We start from the raw sequence: 19,414 nt of genomic DNA on the forward strand, positions 1-19,414 counted from the left end.
ACATAACCTCCTTGGCGTGGGGGGGCCCACGGGGGGGGCCACTGATCAGCCTTGGCAGAGGTCTGCGCTCTCCGAGTGCTTCTAGTTGCATAGTTTTCCATATCACTTTCTGATATTAGGTTTTAAATACATGTTTTGCTTCAAAAAATTACATGCATGATCTCCAGCTAAGTGGACATTTTTGTAACTCCTTAAAAAAAACAAAAAAAAAAACAACAACCTTGATCGCATTCTTTTTTTCATGCCTAAAGTGGAACAAAAACACTCAGGAAATATTGACAAAGGTTCCATAATTCATGCATGAAAGGGTTAAACAAAAAGGATTTTTTATATATTATCTCCATGAAGTGAGTAATTACTAGTATTAGAATATGTTAAAATGTGAGAAAATATCAGATTAGCAGCATTAAAAATGTTTTTATTTGATTGTTTTCATATCACTTTCTAAGATTGGGTTTTAAATACATGGTTCTTTGCTTCAAAAATCAAATGCATGGTGTAGTTGAGTGGACATTTTTGTAACTCCATGAAAATAAAAGAAAGAAAAGTCGATCACACTGTTTTATTTCACGACTAAGTAGGAAAAGAAACACTCTTGACTAAGGTTCTCATAATTGATGCATGAAAGGGTTAAACAGCGATCTGACATATAGCAATAATTAAATGAAACTGCCACAGGCTGTGCGTTTGCCGGAGGCATTTAAAAGAGAACGTCCATCTATATTTTCATGCTTTACAATGTAATTCTAGTTGTTTCAGGGAGTTACGGTCAAAAATGGGGTGTTTTGAAAATCATGACCTTGAGTTTAACCTTTCAAGTTCATTGAAAGTCAACAAAATGGGTACCAAATGAAAGACCATATCTGACTTCCTATAAGTCAATAATACAAAGTTAGTTGATATCCATCTTAGTTTTCAAGATAGAAGCCATTTTGTGAACATGCAAATTGGGTGCTTGAGCCCTGGTCACTTTAGATGCCAGTAACTCAAAATCTGTATGTACGCGTGTGAAAAATGAGGTAAGTAATGGACAGAGAATTGAATGTCCAATAATATGGCGTTAGTTTGAAATCGCTACAACAAACAGAAGGGAAGTTATTAACAACAAACACATACTTTACCATAGCAACCGGAAGTCACACAACCTAGAGTTGTAAAATTTGGCATATGAGAAGGGACTTGGACAGAGATGTTGTGTATTAAATTTTGGTATGATCCGATGAATATATGCGATATTACAGCCATTTGAAATTTCAGAAAACTGAGTTCACTGACCCCACTGATATTGACCCTGGGGTGCTAGTGAGGGCTTGACCCTTATGACATCATGATTTATGCCAGGGGGGTCAAACTCATTTTAGTTCAGGGGCCAGATTCAGCCCAATTTGATCTCCAGTGGGCCGGACCAGTAAAATAATAACAGTGAAAAAAGTAAAATTATATTATGATCAGGTTTGGATCTACAAAGTTTCCTTAAAAATCCGAATAACATGAACAATTTGAATTGTCTTAAGAAAAACAAGTGCAATTTTAACAGTATTCTGCCTCGTTTTATCAGTTTATCATTTTTTTGTGCATTACAATCGCACAAAACATTTAGTAACAGGCAGAATATTGGTAAAATTGCATTTACTTTTCTTAAGACATTTCTGTTTTTTCATATTTGTTCAGGTTATTCACATTTTTTTGCAAAAGTATAGTTTAGTAATGTAAACATTTTCATGTAATTGTACTTTTTTACACCAAAATAACAAAGAAAATTTGGGGTTGTCATAATTTATAGGTTATTATGATAATATTTTACTGGTCTGACCCACTTGAAATCTAATTGGACTATATGTGTCTGTATGTGGAATCTGAACTAAAATGATTTTGACACCATTGATTGTTAATATCTTCAGTGTAATTCTTGCATTTCACAAATTCATCCCGCGGGCCGGATTGGACCCTTTGGCGGGCCGGATTTGGCCCCCGGGCCACATGTTTGACACCTGTGATTTATGCCATCGGATGCAGAATGGAAAAATGCACTATTTGGCTTTGGTTTCAAGTTGATACAATGATTTTGACGGAATTTATGGCGACATACCTATTTTTTAACTTTGGCCTATATCTCAGCTGTACTTTGGCCTAATATTGGCAAAACTAATCAGGTCCACGAGAGAACATGGACAGTCATTTGGTCATGGTTTAATATCAGTAGTTCTTGAAATGTGATGGCTAGAGCACATATACACAAACAGACAGACATACTAACTGACCCATATGCTTACCCTCTGGCAAGCAACAAATACTAAACCACTGTGCTGCCAGTTATAAGTAAACACTGTAAGTAGTGAAATATTATTTTAATTTAGATAACTGAAGTCTTAAGTTTAATCACATATTAGTCAGTAGTAGTCAGGATTCCTTTGTTTCACTGGTCAGTGGTAAAGTTCTTAGGACAGTATGGCTCACATCTTGGTCAACATACTAAACTGACAGATTTATGATCACAGGACTTAAGTTTTACCTTAGGCACACTTTTAACCCTTTCATGCATAGTGGTCACTCCAGTGGACAGTTATTTTACATCTGTTCACTGTTTTGTTGTTTTAGTTCCATATCAGCCAACACAGCGGACACTCATGCATCATCTCATGCACTTACATTCATACCATTACTGTAACTTTGCTGTTCTTGATAAACCTGATCTGCACTAACATGTTTGAGTGTAAATCAATTGCTTATAAAAATTGGGAATATGATAAAATGCCAAAAAAAACATCAGATTAGCTACATTAAAAATCTTTTGATTTCGTATATCTCTTTCTGATATTCAAAAATTAAACATATGGTGTCCAGCAGAGTGGACATTTTTGGAACTTCACAAAAAATTATGAAGGTAGATTTGTTTCCTTATTGCTTTAACCCCCAAAAAATATTTTCATAAAAAAAAAAAAAAAACAATTAAAAATAATGTCACTTCAATCAAAGAAAAAAAGTGTTCAAATGCAATTTTTTGGATTGTAAATTTTTTTTTTTTCATTCAAACACTTTTTTTTTAATTGAATTTTTTTTTAGTTAAAGCAATAAAGAAACAAATCTACCTTCATAAAAAAGGGGAGAAAAAAAACAGGTTTATTAAAAAAATCAATTGCATTGTTTTTTCATGCCTAAAGAAGAATAAAAACACTCAGGAAAAAAATCTCAACTAAGGTTCTCATAATTCATGCATGAAAGGGTTAAATACATATGCCCACATAGGAGTGTAAACCATAGCAGATACGATGTAAACACACTGTCAGTATAGGGTTAAACATCTACTTGATTTAAGAGTTAGAGAACTCTAGCCCATTGTTGGTGACCCAACTTAGTATAGGGTCAGCCCATTATTTGGGGGATCAGTTTACAAGGATCATAAAAGTGATGTGCATTAGAATGTCTGGATCCATTTCCTGCTTGGTGTGTGGATCCTCAGCACTGAGTGATTTTTTGTTTGTGGTCAGATCAAGTCAAAATTAAATTCATAAAAATGGGACCTAAAAGAATCCAGACTTCCAACAGCTTCCAACAATAGAACACGTTAACAGAAGGTTTGTTGTTTTAGCAAGAGTATCATGATACAATATAATGTACAAACACATTTCTCAGTCTCAGCAACAATATACAACTGAAATATAGAACAACAGTTAAAAAAACAAAACAAAAAAAAAACAAAACGACAGAGAATCTTCTGTACACACGTGATATTTATTGAACTAATCTTCAGTTTTGTGAAGCACATGTTCAATGTTTCTTATTGTTTCGGTTATTTTCGGTCATATAAAAGATCACACTAAATAATGACTGTTTCTTGTAGAAGCCCATGTAGTTTACATTATATTTCTGTGAGTTTTTAATGCTATGCATGATATATCTCTCTACCCTCCTGTGTTTTGTTGTGTTTTAATAAAGAGATTGAGAAATAAATATTATGCTCATTACAACATAGCTAAGGGTGGCGGATGACCCCTGCACAATACTGTATGTATTTGCAATGATTTTAAATTATCAGTTACGCAATGATGAGATTTACAATATGAAAGTACAACAAAGAAACTTCATTAAATGAGGACTGGTTTTAACAATTATAAAATATACAGTACAGGTGCAAAAAGGCTTGATGTAAAGTGTAATAATGTGGAAAAAAAGTAAAAGAGATATCTTATGCAGTTAGAATTACTACCAAAACTGCAATATACACACAGTAGGATTTCTGTACTCATGGATGTATGGGATGTATGATGTCTGTTGCCTTTTAAGAGGTATATATCAGAGGCGATTTCTCATAGACCGCAAGGGAAGCTCGGCTTCCCCTAAAATTACAAAAATTAAATGGTTAAATATGTTCGGTTGTGTTGACATTTCATTGACTACAAATGTGTTAGAACACGTTCATCTCACAGACGAGTTTGTTCAGAATCAGCTTTATCACAAATCAATGGACTCGATGTTGTTCACTTCTCATACATTCCCGTTGCGCTGTTTTCTCATACGATCTATGCTCAGTTCATTTGCCCGTAGACACTCAGCGTCCATGCACTTCAATGGGACTGAGTGGAATAGTTGTTTTCATTGCCTCAAAACTGGATGGTAATTGGATAAATGCCATGATGTTATCCCGCCCCCGAACGCTCAGCATCTCTGGGGGTGAATGGAGCTGTGGGCGGAGCTCAGCTGGGCTGGACGCCAGGCTTCCACGTGCTGATTGGAGGATCAGTCGAAAGGCTGAATCCTGTTTGACTGACAGCTAGTTTGAGATCTACTCCTTCACTTGACAGAGTTCAGTTTAACACCGTCGCACATTCTGCTGTGAAATCGAGAGAGAAACCACTACGAAATTACTTGTTCATTTCTTGCACTGTAAATAAAACACTCATTGCACTTCCTTATTTCAATTTAACATAATTCAATGTTTTCTTGTTGACCATTTTCTTAAAAAGGAACGGAGGGTCGAATTCATGTTTAAATAACTTAACTTTTTTTTTGATGTAAGCTGACAATGAGCTTCCCCTTTCTGAAAGACGAACAGCCACCACTGGTATATATATACTGAATATCTTTGTCCATACACAACTCACATTTCTCACATTTTTATTCTTTCCTCGCAGGACACTCATCTGAAGTTGACCCAGGTTCATCAGTATTACAGAAAGTATGGTAAGTTGAATTAAGGGAATGATTCAGGGTTCAAACCGCTGTCTGAAAGCGTCTGCCCCAAGGCCCTATGGTCTAGTAATTGAAGCATCAGTGTGTGGTGAGCAGGTCAGGACCTTGTTGCTTCGTCACATATACTGCCTGGAGAGCAGTGACAATGCCCTCGTCGGTGTGATTTCTTCAGCGTGACCCATGTCGTTTTTAATGACCTTTTTGTCTGCTATTGTACAGTCAGTGATTTTCAGGGCAGTTATGGGTTATTTCCTGCATTTACTGGCACAATTACACGTAGAACGTAATTACAGGGAGGTTTATGGAGGAGGCTGGGTAATGGTTTATGTAGAAATAGATGGGTGAGTGTGTGCATGTGTGCCTTGTCTATGTCTACCTGTCACAAACAGTGAACAGTGATTGACAGTCTCCGTCCAACCTACAATCTAGAGTCCTCTGGTGTAGCCGTCAGCATTGCTCTATCACCAACCATTATCAGCAATTACACAATACACCATCAACTGTTACCAATAGAGGATCCTGTTAGTTTTTTTTCCCCAATAGGAAATTTCTAATAGGATTTCTGGCAATATTGAGGACTGCCTTGAGCAAAACACATGGCTGCTAACTGCTGATTGGCCAACAGAAAGGAAGGAGATGGATCTCTTATGCTCATTATTGATCACTGGGTGAAATGTAAGAAAAATTCAATCAAAAACCATTTGAGTTCAAATGCACCAAAGCACGCCAGCATGTCAACGTCTGAACAAGACGCTATGATATGATACAATATGATATATGATCTGATATGTTTTTTTTTGTTTTATCCTTGCTCTTATTTCACATCTAAAGAATCCAAACCTCTATTTTGTAGCATTGTGAATGAACAGGGGATTGTTTTCCCTCCTCTGTGGCTTTTCCTGAGGTTTCTATACCATTTTTTTCCCCCTGTAAACCTGGATTTATGGTTGCGCGGACATCAGGTGTCACTACCTACGCCGTCACTTTGGACAGTGGTGCGTTGGCTCAACAGGCACCTCTTCCAGATTGTAACTACGCAGCACGGCAACGCAGAGACACCCCCTCCTGGTTGGCCAATTTATGATTATGTGACTGTAGGACTATACAGCAACAAATGCTGTGGGGTTCCGCTGTATATAGTTCATTTGGTTTTGTTTCAATACTTATTTCACTTTTCTTCTTGTCTGTTAGTTTTGGCTCCTGAAAAACCTGTGTGGTTATGCACATTAAAAAAACTCACATAATTTTACAAAATTGTGCCTTCATTTGAGTATAATCACTTGTTAGATTTTGGTATTCCCCATCAGTTAACCTATTTTCGTTCAGCTGTTGCACGGCCCATCTCCTACGTTGCCTCCTTCTCCGTCGCTTATGCTGTAATACTTTTAAAAGAACAATATCTTCCTTGACTTCTTCTAAAACAAGAAATGCCTGCTAGAAAATATCAAAACCATGGAAACAACTCCGCAGAGTGGAGTTTCATCTTTAAAACCAGCCAATACCAGCACTACTGCCACCTTCCAATTTGGAAAAGAAACTACAACACTTTCTCAAAACAAAGCCGCTGCAGTACGCTCAAGTGCAAGAACACATTCACTGTCGTCAGATATGGCGTACCTACGTGACGCAGAGCTACACACAACCATACATCCAGCTTAAGGAGCACCTCACTCAAACTAAGAGTCAAACTAAGGATGGAGCTTGTTACATTTTACAGATCCTTAAGGCCTTTGAGGTGATATGTAAAGATTTTGTTGAATTTTCCCTTCTGTCTGTCTACTTGTCAATGAGAAGAATAACTCACAAATGGATACAGCACTCTTTATCAAACATTTATTGACTGACTGAATATCTGGAATCCATTTTTTTCCTAGCTTAATAATTGAAGACCCTGGTGCTAAAAGTACTGTAGTCACATTTTTGGCCAATTCAAGCTGAGCATATGAACATGTTGTATTTGTTTAGTTAGGTCCACCCTATTAATATTTTAACAGACTTTTTTTGTGGCTTCAGTACTTTTAGCACCAGAGTATTCGATTATGAAAAATCTACTGATTACTGTGTAAAACAAACAACACTTCCTGTAATTAAGTGACATGGTGGTGCAGTGGATAGCACTTGTGCCCCACAGCCAGAAGGTCCTGGGTTCGGTTCCAACACCAGTCGATGGGGGTGGGACCTTTCTGAGATGAATTGGCAACATGTTCAGGGTGTACCCCGCCTTCACCCATAAGTAACTGGGATAGGCTCCAGTGACCTGCGATCCTCGTGAGATAAAGCGGGTTCAGATAATGAATGAATGAATGAACTTCCTGTAATTGCTGGTTTTGGATGAAAAAATACAGTAACATGAGTGTGTATAATTCTTAATATTCTAAATACTCAAAGATAAACGCTTATTTTAATGACTTTTAAGTCTTTTAACTGATCTACAGTTCAACTCTTGAACTCGCTGGGTGTGAATTTCTGGCAGTTTGAGCTGCTGACTCAGCTCTGCTGTGTACCTCTGTGAATGAATCGCTGAACATGCAGCGTTCCCTCGCTGGAAGACTACACTCTCATGTAGGTCAGACTAATATTTTGGCTTTGTGTATATCAGGGAGGGGAAGTCTATTAAAACAAGGAGTTTGTGTTCATGTGTCTTATGCAGACAGGGTTAACATCCTTTGTTGGATGAATATTTCATTAGATTTTATTTTTATTTACAAATCACTGGACAATCATCACACTGCCTCAAAGGAAAAAGGTAATTTTATGGCAGACAGGAGTAATGATACAGAAAGCAATAAAATAAAAACAAGGCAGACACAGAAAAAGGCAGGATAATAGTCATAAAAAATGCAAACATATGAAAGCAGAGGACTGAAAAGGAGGAATATGTAAAAGCTCATACTTCAGTGAAAGGTCTATGAGATGAACAAAGCTCATAGTGACAGACCCTCCCCTTCTCGGTCTATAAATGATAAAGCTCACCAGAGAAATAAAAGCTGTACTGTCACTAATTTGTGTTCTCTACCACAGTGCAAGTGCAGACATCTGCAAAAAGCCAGACCCCCACCTCTAACATTGCTTGAATGGGTTTTCACTTGTTCAATAGTCCTCTGAGGAAAGATAAATGTAGCTTTAGGTTGCTGTAGAAAATAGATCTGTTTAAAGATGCCATAATGCCTCAGATAAATTGGATCAATTTAGATTATATTTAGACTGATTCGGAAGTAAAAGCATATTTTTACTCCAATATTACAGAGGATGTTTCTCTTAGTGGAAGAGAGAGCAGGACCATCAGAAACCATTTGAATGGATGACTCATCAGATTTGCCTCAACCCATTCTGTATTACTCAGCTAAATGAACCAAAGGGGAAATACACCAGGCAAGTACTTCTTTTTCACTGTTAAGACCAACTAGCGGTTGAGTGGAGCACTTCATGGTTACCTTACGGCAAATTGGTGGCATTCAGCAGCTGGAAAATCAATTTGAGATCTCCATGGGTGGTGAGAAAGATGGGAGACATTAGTTCTTATACAGTATCTGCAGTAAAATGGCAATTTCTACATACTCATGAGTATTGTACAGCAAAATCAAAAACTGACAGATAATGACAGTTTTTAGTCCAACATGACATGTTTTTCATTTCTTATCAATGTGAGTTCATTTTGTGTGGAGTTTGCATGTTTCTCACTGTGTCTGCATGGGTCCTTTCTGGGTACTCTGCCTTCCTCCCACTATCCAAAGACATACACCCTAATAGGTAAATAGGTCAATCTAAATCATCTGTAGGTGTGAATGTGAAAGTGAATGATTGTCTGTCTGTATATGTCAGCCCTGTGATGAATGTTTAAATGAATGAATGACAGCAGCTAAGAGTTAAATGTGTTTACACTCAGCGTACTCGAGTCCGTGCCGTACTGGGATACGTTCACACCTTTGCCGTAGATGTTGCGTTCACAAACACGTACCGCAGCCCATGCCCGAGTACGAGTAGGTGTTACAGGGTTGGAACAGTAGGTGGTGGTGCAGAAGGAATTCTGTCGCTATTCAACAAATGTGGAAGTCAGAAGAAGACAAACCCTTATGTCATCAACAAAGCGACTGCTCTGTTCATTTGTCTACAATGGCGGTAATATTTGTCTATTTGTTAGCCTGTTTGAGGCAAAGTGAAGCAGAGCGACCTTTGTTGTCCCTGATATATCACCGAGTGGTTCGGTCGATAAGGCGAGCCTGTGCCACGCGGATCTGAGGCTTTTTCAGGAGACAACAGAAGTACTGTCTATGGTCTCGTGGTGATTAGGTCACTTCTGTTGTCGGAATGGTGATTAGGTCATTTCTGGTCCCGGGCACGGATCGCTTTCACACGGCAGCATACCGTACTGGAGTCCGCACAGTCTGTACCCAGGACTACCTTCTCAGCTGGATTCAGGTACGGTATTCGAGCACGGAACGTTTGCATTCACATGGATAAAATTAAATTAAATCAAATCAAAGTTTATTTATATAGCACTTTACAACAACATAAAGAAGCCCAAAGTGCTTTATATCTAAAAGCATGATTAAACTATAAGATAGAAATTATAATATAGAAACAGGTTAGTCAAGTACCATAAATATGCATAAACAGGTTAAAACCTAATGGCGTCTCAGTGCTAAGGGTTAAAAGCCAGTCTACACAGGTGTGTCTTTAAAGGTGTGGGAGACTTTCATGATCAGTTTTTCCTCAGATCTGTAAAACCTCAGTCATAGTCTAAGTATCACAAATCTGTAAGTCTTTCTGTGATTACTCACCTGAGTCTCTTGCATTACGGTGAACAATTTTGAAGTGCCATCCACCATAAACAAACCATATGTTTACAAACAGAGCCGGGAGGTAACTCGGGCATCTTCGGAATTTTGTCGGGACGTGCATTGTGGGAAACAGCGGTTCGCGCCGCTGTCTGGCAGCAGCAGCTGCTACAGACACGAGGTGGAAACGGCAAGAGTTCCCTTCCCTCTATGCATATTCCTCCAGCCGTTTCTGCGTTTCAGCCGTTTCTACGTTGTGTTTGTTTCATCCATATAATATCATGGTCGCACTGCCACTGTAAGGCGGCGGCGCGAGCCTTCGCTTCCCACAGTGCACGTCGCGACAAAATTCCGAAGATGCCCGAGTTACCTCCCAGCTCTGTTTGTAAACACATGGTTTGTTTATGGTGGATGGCACTAAGAAATTGTTCACCGTAATACAAGAGATTCAGGCGAGTAATCACAGAAAGACTGACAGATTCGTGATTAGGCTATGACTGAGGTTTGACAGATTTGATGAAAAATTGCTCACGAAAGTCTCCCGCACCTTTAACCTGGACTTGAACAGGGGCAGGTCAGTGAGGACTCGCAAGTCAGGAGGCAGCGAGTTCCACAGTTTTGCTGCAGCAACAGCAAATGAACGATCACCCCATTGTTTATATTGGGACTTGGGAAATTAAGCGAACTTTGGGGTCAAATGTATGGGTACGTAGTGTGAAAGCGCCCTAAAACATTGGAGGAAAAGAAATGAAACTTTGGTGCTTTTTTGACAAAATTTTTCCCTCAACATAGCGGAGGTGTACTGTAGCTCTGCTGCTGAACTCTTATACTTCAGTGGAACAATTAGCCTTCAATTCTTGTCAATATGAGCTTTTATGTAGAACATCATCAACTCTCAAATAACACTAATTACCTCAAATTACTACTGGCCTGTAACTAGTGGACGCACCACACTTTAATCTCACAGCTGTAGTGCCGCATGTTTGCCAAAAAACCATTCCCCTCCGAGCTGACCACAACCGATGTACACATCAATCTCCTGGAAACAGGTTGGACCCCCTTAACCCTTTGTGCAACATATTCAACAAGGTTTGGGGGCTGAAACTTTCCATATCAGTAGGATAGTGTTTCATAGTTGCAGTATACCTGTGGCCAGCACTTTCATCATGTCAATATCCAGTTCTACTGTTTCAAAGTACTGTATTGGATTGAGATCTGTGACTATGGGAACCACTCGAGTACAATGAACTCATGTCCTGTTTGAGAAACCAGTCTCAGGTGATGAAAGCTTTGACATGGCACATTATCCTGCTGAGAGTAGCCTTTACAAGATGTTATAGTGTGGCCAAAAAAAGGGATGGGCACATGAAAAGAACAGTGTTTTTAACCTGGATTTAAAAATGTCTGCTGCTGTCAGTGTAAATGTATAATATTTAACAACGTATCCAATCTGATTAAGACTGAATGTAGCTGGCTTGGTATTACCACCTTCATTTGTAGTTTCATTTTGCGTTTTTCTGACATCTATTAATAACTGTGTCAAATATATGCCCTGCTGAAAGATGAAATAGGCCATGGCACCTTGTCAATGATGCAACCGCCACACTCGCTAGACTGTTCCATTTATAGATTATTGATCGCTATGAAGGAGTCCTGCTTAGACTATGAAGGACCTGACTCAGAAGGCCCCCGCTAGAAACAGAAGGGTCCTTGACTTTGAGAAACAGTTTATTTTTTAATACCTGCATTCTGTGAGTTTCTGCAACATGACTAATTTAATATAATGGCTGTGAGTGTCTATATATGACTTCAGGAAGAAATACACACAGCCTTTTGTCATCTGACCCTGTGTGATCCACAACGTATTGACAATGGCAATATTTGTGCACTTAAACGCTTTCTGCCAAACTGATGGTGCTCTGAATCACACAAAGCCCTCCACTGTGTCTTTTTCATATAACAGAATAATAGAATAATCTTGATAGAAATAACAGCACATGCAAATTGTTCCTCATGTTATGCCCTCAGCTGTCTTGCCTGATTTTCACATTCCTTTTTAGCTTTGCAATAATAATGATACTGACTTGCAAAACAACAACAGAGTACACGTGTTTGTTCCCTAGCTTACAGATAATGCACTCAAGTATGGAACAACAGCTGTTGCCTCCAGTACAGTATGCTAATTGGGAGAGTTTGAAAGAAACATGCATATAAATGTGTGTGTACAACACTCATGTTTAGACAAAAAGGCCTACTGACATTATAGTATATTTTTGTGAATTTAGTGTGAATTGTTGTTTTGTGATTTTTTAAAATATGTTTATGAAGAGAATTTGAACATACATTGTGAATTTAACTCTTACACAGTTCACTCATATTAATGGCCCATAGTTTGTACTACTTGACCTAGTAGGTTGCAAAGCTTATACAGTGAAAGTGAACTTATCAGTATCAGCTAAGTAATTGGAGAGTTATGTTAACATGTTGAAATATTGTAAAACCAGATACAATAATTCCACTTGGTTGATAACTCCAATTTGTGACCTGCTGCAGTGTGACTTCACCCTTGACTTACCCCTTTGGCTCATCACAGAAATGTAACATTAAATATTAATTAGACATTGGGTCTATCTCATTGCATAAACACTGCAGTATAATCTAATTCTCCTGAAATGCATCATTTAAACTCTTAACTCAGCTGTTTGTCAGCTCTTATAATAAAAAAAATAACATTAATTTGTTGTAATTGTTTTTTAATTATATCAACTTGCTTCTCATATTTAATTCAGACTAAATGATATCAGCCTCAAGGATTTTACTTTGTATCATATTGAACAAGAGGTGCAGCATGAACACCTAACGAATGACCAATGCATGTACCATGGTATTGACAGGTAGGAGCACAGAGTGCTCTGTGCATACAGCAGTAAACATGACAAAGTGGTTGTTATTTTTACCTCAAGTTCTTTTTGAAGGATTGACAACCTAAAGTGTCCTCCTACCGTGACCCAATAATGGCTCTGCAATCTTTTTTCTTTCCTCTTTAGGCTTTTCCTTTGTGGCAGTATCTGGAATTTCATGTAATTTGTCATTCTGCAGGTATGGGTTCTAATCCATCAAATGCTGCTATGCTTCGTATGAGAAAGAAGGGACTTCAGTTCAGTTTGGTTCGTTGGCAAGGTCAGAGGATGTGTTGGAATAATGCTAAAGTTGTCTGCAAAAATAACATTTTTTACAGTATATATATGATCTAAAATAGCTTTATATAGCATCATTAAATATATGTAGGCTATTTGATATTTGTCAAAATCACAGTTTTCCATTTAATTGTCTAACTGTATGGGTAATAAGGATATTGATGCAATGTTAGTGTCATCTGTATGTTAGCACTAATGCTTTTGCATGTGTAGAATTGTTTGCGCAACAATGTTACATAGTTAAATTACTAATCAAAAACACAACTGTTATACAGGACTGTAGTGATGTTTTAATTAGTGCTGTCAAATGGTTAAAATATTTAATCAGATTATATCACAGGGTTGCTGTGGATTATATTACATTAATCACGGTTAAATATTTTTAATCTATATTTTTAATCTATATTAATCGCATTTCATTTTGCATGAGCAAACAGACTCAAAAAGAAGGGAATACATATGCACTTAACATGTTTATTAAACACCTTCAACAGTTTTAACAAAACAACTTGAAACACCTGTTCCGTCCTGGGTTTTTTTGTCCTCATATTTCCATCCAGAGGGCCAACGTGCTGTTCAGTGTCTTCCATCTTTATGGGTTGGTTCTGCTGCCTGTCACTACCTGATCAACTGCCCATTTGCACATGTGCAACAGTAACTCTACTTGGACAAACTGCCCCATTGCGTTGCCAGAGACGTTCAAAGTCATTCTGGATGATGGATTAATTGCGTTAACATTTTTCATCAGATTAATCATGATGATGGATTAATCTGCGTTAATGCATTAATTTTGACAGGCCTAGTTTTAATAGAAATGTACAGGTAACTGTCAGTGATTTTGCTCAATTCACTGAATTTCGTCTCTACAAGTAAGTGTCAGTTACTGCGCAAAGAAAAAATACATTGTGAAGCACCTAAACTTCACATGAGCCTCACCTCGGGGCCTTTATTGTAGCATTTATTTACCCCCAGCTCCCATAACAACTTCCTTGTTTGCACAATTTTTTCACCCACCTGGCCCTCTCTGTCAATTCTTCACCTGGCCCTCTCTGTCAGTGGACGTTGGGCTTGTGGGCAGATAGCACACACACCACACCACACACAAAATGTAGAAATATTGATTTGTTGAGCACTGTGGTCGAGCAGCACTGACTGGCCTTGCCCCTTGGGTGAAACACACAATCGGCAGCGGATATGCTGCTTCTAAACTGTCCCTGGGCACCATTTCAAATCCCAGTAGATTCACAATATTGATCTGTGCCATTTTTCTCTCCACCGGCACCGTCTCCACCTCCATCGTGTCCCCTTTTGGTTCTTTTTTATCCGACCTTTGTTGTTTGGTTTCTTGTTCCCAGAGGAAATTTGATGATAAATAAAAGACAGGCATCTTTTCTTTCTTTTTTCTTTTCTTTGCTCTCTTTCTTTTTATGTTTTTCTTCTTTTTTTTTTCCACAAAAAGCCAACCATGTAGAAGGAAAAGAGGCTGTAAATTCTTGACAAATGTAGTTACTGTTGTTGAGGAAGCAGGGGAAGCATTGTCATGCAAGAAGTTGAGACAAAGAGAGGAGAAAACAAAAAAAAACCAAACAATTCCGGCATGATTGCATCAGGCCCCTGCAAAGACACGCAAATACCCACTGCTATCGCTCCGTCACTGTGATGTGTCAGCGCATATTCAATCAAACCAGGATATGTGTTGAATATGAGTGAATTTGTTTTGAGAGGATTAAATCTGGTCCAGTCAAGGTATCCGTTTTGTGTACAGTTTTACATTTCCATGACAGGTGTGTAAAACAGTTACAATTTGGCTGCTGAGTTTCCTCAGTTACGCTGAGCAGATCCCCCTCCCCTCCCCCTCCCCACTCACTTTACTCTCTGTCAATACCTGCCTCCCTCCCCACTTCTTTCACTCACTCCCCATCTCTCTCAGCTAGTTCTCATTGTCAGACTGTGTAATTGAGGTAATGTTGTTAATGATGTGTGAGTGGTCTCTTTTTCTCTCTTACGCGCGCGCGCACACACACACGCGGCGATGGCAGCAGATAGGGCGGTTTCATTAGACTTGGCACGGCAAAGACAAGGCAGCGGTGGCTTACGGGCACAGACGACCTCGCCGTGGGGGAGCAGGGGCTTTAAACACTAATTAGGATGACTTTGGGAGAAAGAACAGGTAGGGAGGGGTAGACTCGTGGAGCATGGTTGGAGATTTGAAAATACAGAAGGGAAGGTACAGGAGAGGTGAATCATTCAAGTAAAAATGACAGAGGGAATAGGAAGTAGAGAGAGAAAGGGAGACAAAGGCATGAATGACAGTGGCAGAATAAGATGAACACAAATGTACAGAGATTGAAGAGGAAGACATGGGTGAAAAAGAAAAAAATATGTATAATTTAGACAGAAGTGAATTCAGAAAAGTGAAGAATTTTAGGGAGAGGAATTGGCAGCTTTGCAGCAATCAGACAGGTCTTGCCAGTGAAGGGAGGGATCTGGTTTCTAAAAATAACCAAATACCTCAGTCCTAACTGCGATTACAAGGTAGCTGTTCACATCCAGGGTGCCTGGTTAGAAGTGTCATTCATCACTCATCATTTCCATTTGTTTTGTTTTTTTTAGACAGAAATGGTGAGTAGCCATCAGGAAGTCTGACGTCAGGCAGTTACAGACATGACAATTACTGTGAACACATGGTCAACACAAAAATCTATTCAACACGTGCACAAGGATGTCTAGTTTTCTTAAAGCGATAGTTGAAGAAAGTAAAAATAGCACCCTTACTTTCCTACTCTCGTAACCTTTCTATTCTTCCTGTAACCTTTCTAGTTTTAAATGAAGAAATGCTCTTTCCTAAAAGGTCTGTGTGACGGATTGCAGAGCTTGGACCGTTGTCCATTTGGCATGATCGACATTTAGGCTAACAATAGTCCACAACTGCTTGTTTTAAACGATTAAAATATAAAACATAACACTGTTCACAACTCAACAAATCATCCCCTACATCTCTGCCCTACTTGCTCTAACCCTCCCATCTAGCCTCACTAGACAAATCCAAATCAATACTTGTACTTGTAATACATACTAAGAAGTAATCGCAGCGAGTTGAAGAAAAATTATGTTATGTCTCGGCCTCGGGGTTAACCAGGATGTACATAATAAGCTCTCTTCGTCCCCTCCCAACTCCCAATCACAAATGCCAGACCAAAATCAAAGTCTAAATTGTTTATTCTTAAATAACTCATGGAGGTTTAGGGGAGGGCTCAGCTAAAACAACAAACAAACAGTCTTCTTGTAAGTCAAAACCAAATTTCCCATTCCAAAATATATTCAAGAAATAAAATATATTGAACTAACTTAAACTCCCTCAACCAAAAACAGGAGAAAAGGTAAAAACAAAAGAGCCCCCCTCCCCTACCAGGAAATTAGGACTGTAAAAAAAAAAAAACAAAAAACCCCAAAACATTATTTACAACTACAGGATGTTCCAAAAAATGTATACACACATTTTAAATAATTGTAAAGTAGGTGTTTATTAAAATTCATTTAATTTTCAAAATGTAATAGAATTTACAAACATCATTTTATTGTTTTGTCAGCACCTGTTCTCAAACTGACGTCTGTTCTGGTCCAGACACTGCTGACAACGCCAAGCAATGGACTCACACACATCACCAAGCAATTCCCTTGGTATTTTTGTGTAATCATGTTCAATGGCTGCTCTCAGTTCAGTGGCTGTTGCAGGTCTCATAGCGTAGACTTTATCTTTTAAGTATCCCCATAAAAACAGTCTAGTGGTGTGTGCTCTGGTGAACTTGCCAAACAGGTGGATTGGACACAGGGGTTTTGTTGAATACCCTCCACGCTCACCAGACCTCATACCACTAGACTTTTTTTTTTTTATGGGGATACCTAAAAGACAAAGTCTATGAGACCTGCAACAATCACTGAATTGAGAGCAGCCACTGAACGTGAATGCACACAAATACCGAGGGAACTGTTTGGTGATGTGTGTGATTCCATTGCTTGGCGTTGTCAGCAGTGTCTGGACCAGAATGGACGTCAGTTTGAGAACAGGTGGTGACAAAACAATAAAATGATCTTTGTAAATTCTATTACATTTTGAAAATTAAATGAATATTAATAAACACATACTTTACAATTGTTTAAAGTGTGTATACATTTTTTGGGACACCCTATATTTACAACATACGAACTACTACAGACAGAAAAGAAAACACAATGACTGGCAACCAAACACACAGGATCTCTTGTTGGGAGCTGGCAGAGAGTAAAGAGAGAACTAGCTGCTGGATCCAGGGCCATTTTTAAATGGTAGGGTAATCTGGCTCCACCAATCAGCAGCTTCCTCCTGCAAGGGAAACAAAAAAAAAGACACAAAAAGCACTGCACCACTGCAGGACTGGGGGAAAACACATACTATAACAGAAAATATATACATATAAACCTAAATTTTCAGACCCAGGGTCATAATAGATGGATGGATGGATGGATGGATGGATGGATGGATGGATGGAAGATAGATAGATAGATAGATAGATAGATAGATAGATAGATAGATAGATAGATAGATAGATAGATAGATAGATAGATAGATAGATAGATAGATAGATACAGGGTGGGGAAGCAAACTTTACAATATTTTGAGGCAGGGATTGAAAGACAGTGTATGACCAATTAGTTTATTGAAAGTCATGAGAATTTATTTGCCACAAGAAAATTGACATAATAGAAAATGTTTTTATTCTATGTGTCCTCCTTCTTTCTCAATAACTGCCTTCACATGCTTCCTGAAACTTGCGCAAGTGTTCCTCAAATATTCGGGTGACAACTTCTCCCATTCTTCTTTAATAGTATCTTCCAGACTTTCTCGTAATAGTTTTGCTCATAGTCATTCTCTTCTTTCCATTATAACCAGTCTTTATGGACACTCCAACTATTTTTGAAATCTCCTTTGGTGTGACGAGTGCATTCAGCAAATCACACACTCTTTGACGTTTGCTTTCCTGATTACTCATATGGGCAAAAGTTTCTGAAAAGGTATGGATAATAGTGTTAGGTATGATTATGACATCAATATATGTTTGGTTTCAAAACAATTGACGTAGTGCCTGCTGAGAAAAAACAACTAAATGTTCATTGTAAATTTTGCTTCCCCACCCTGTAGATAGATAGATAGATAGATAGATAGATAGATAGATAGATAGATAGATAGATAGATAGATAGATAGATAGATAGATAGATAGATAGATACTTTATTGATACTCAGGGAAATTCAAGTATTCATCAACTTTGCATACAGCACAAGAAGACAAAAAACAGACAGAACAAAACAAAAACAGTGGGTTAGTAACCAGGTTGACATTAAGGTTAGTATATATACTCTAAAATACACTTGCAAAGAACTACCTCTAAAAGAGCTTCCTGTACAGTACTGTACATAAAGACTTCTGATTGTATTTACACATTTCAGGGCAATGATAAAAAGTGAAAAAGTGATTAAATTGTAACAGTGATTTAAGTGATCTACTGTGGTTTGAAAAGTAGGTGTAGTCCAACTACAGGGTGGGGAAGCAAAATTTACAATGAACATTTAGTTGTTTTTTCTCAACAGGCACTACGTCAATTGTTTTGCAACCAAACATATATTGATGTCATAATCATACCTAACACTATTATCCATACCTTTTCAGAAACTTTTGCCCATATGAGTAATCAGGAAAGCAAACGTCAAAGAGTGTGTGATTTGCTGAATGCACTCGTCACACCAAAGGAGATTTCAAAAATAGTTGGAGTGTCCATAAAGATTGTTTATAATAGAAAGAAGAGAATGACTATGAGCAAAACTATTAGGAGAAAGTCTGGAAGATACTATTAAAGAAGAATGGGAGAAGTTGTCACCCCAATATTTGAGGAACACTTGCGCAAGTTTCAGGAAGCGTGTGAAGGCAGTTATTGCGAAAGAAGGAGGACACATAGAATAAAAACATTTTCTATTATGTCAATTTTCTTGTGGCAAATAAATTCTCATGACTTTCAATAAACTAATTGGTCATACACTGTCTTTCAATCTCTGCCTCAAAATATTGTAAATTTTGCTTCCCCACCCGGTACATAAGGTGCTTGGATGTCACACAATAATAAAAAAATATATATAAAGGTGAAAATCACAGGGACAAATCTCTAAGCTCTATCCAGCACTGGCAGTGTTTTCATTTCAGATATAAAACACCTGC

General features: G+C 38.2%; 1 long non-coding RNA gene across 1 annotated transcript; it reads left to right on the top strand.

The window, feature by feature from the left end:
* The first annotated feature begins 775 nt into the window (after positions 1-775).
* On the top strand, positions 776-17,618 carry LOC115430156 (uncharacterized). Its single transcript, XR_003936886.1, has 3 exons — positions 776-981; positions 3,420-3,422; positions 17,606-17,618. It is a non-coding gene; the product is annotated as an uncharacterized LOC115430156 (long non-coding RNA).
* The last annotated feature ends 1,796 nt before the right edge of the window (positions 17,619-19,414 follow it).

Source organism: Sphaeramia orbicularis, chromosome 12 (assembly GCF_902148855.1).
Source record: "Sphaeramia orbicularis chromosome 12, fSphaOr1.1, whole genome shotgun sequence".
Lineage (NCBI taxonomy): Eukaryota > Metazoa > Chordata > Actinopteri > Kurtiformes > Apogonidae > Sphaeramia > Sphaeramia orbicularis.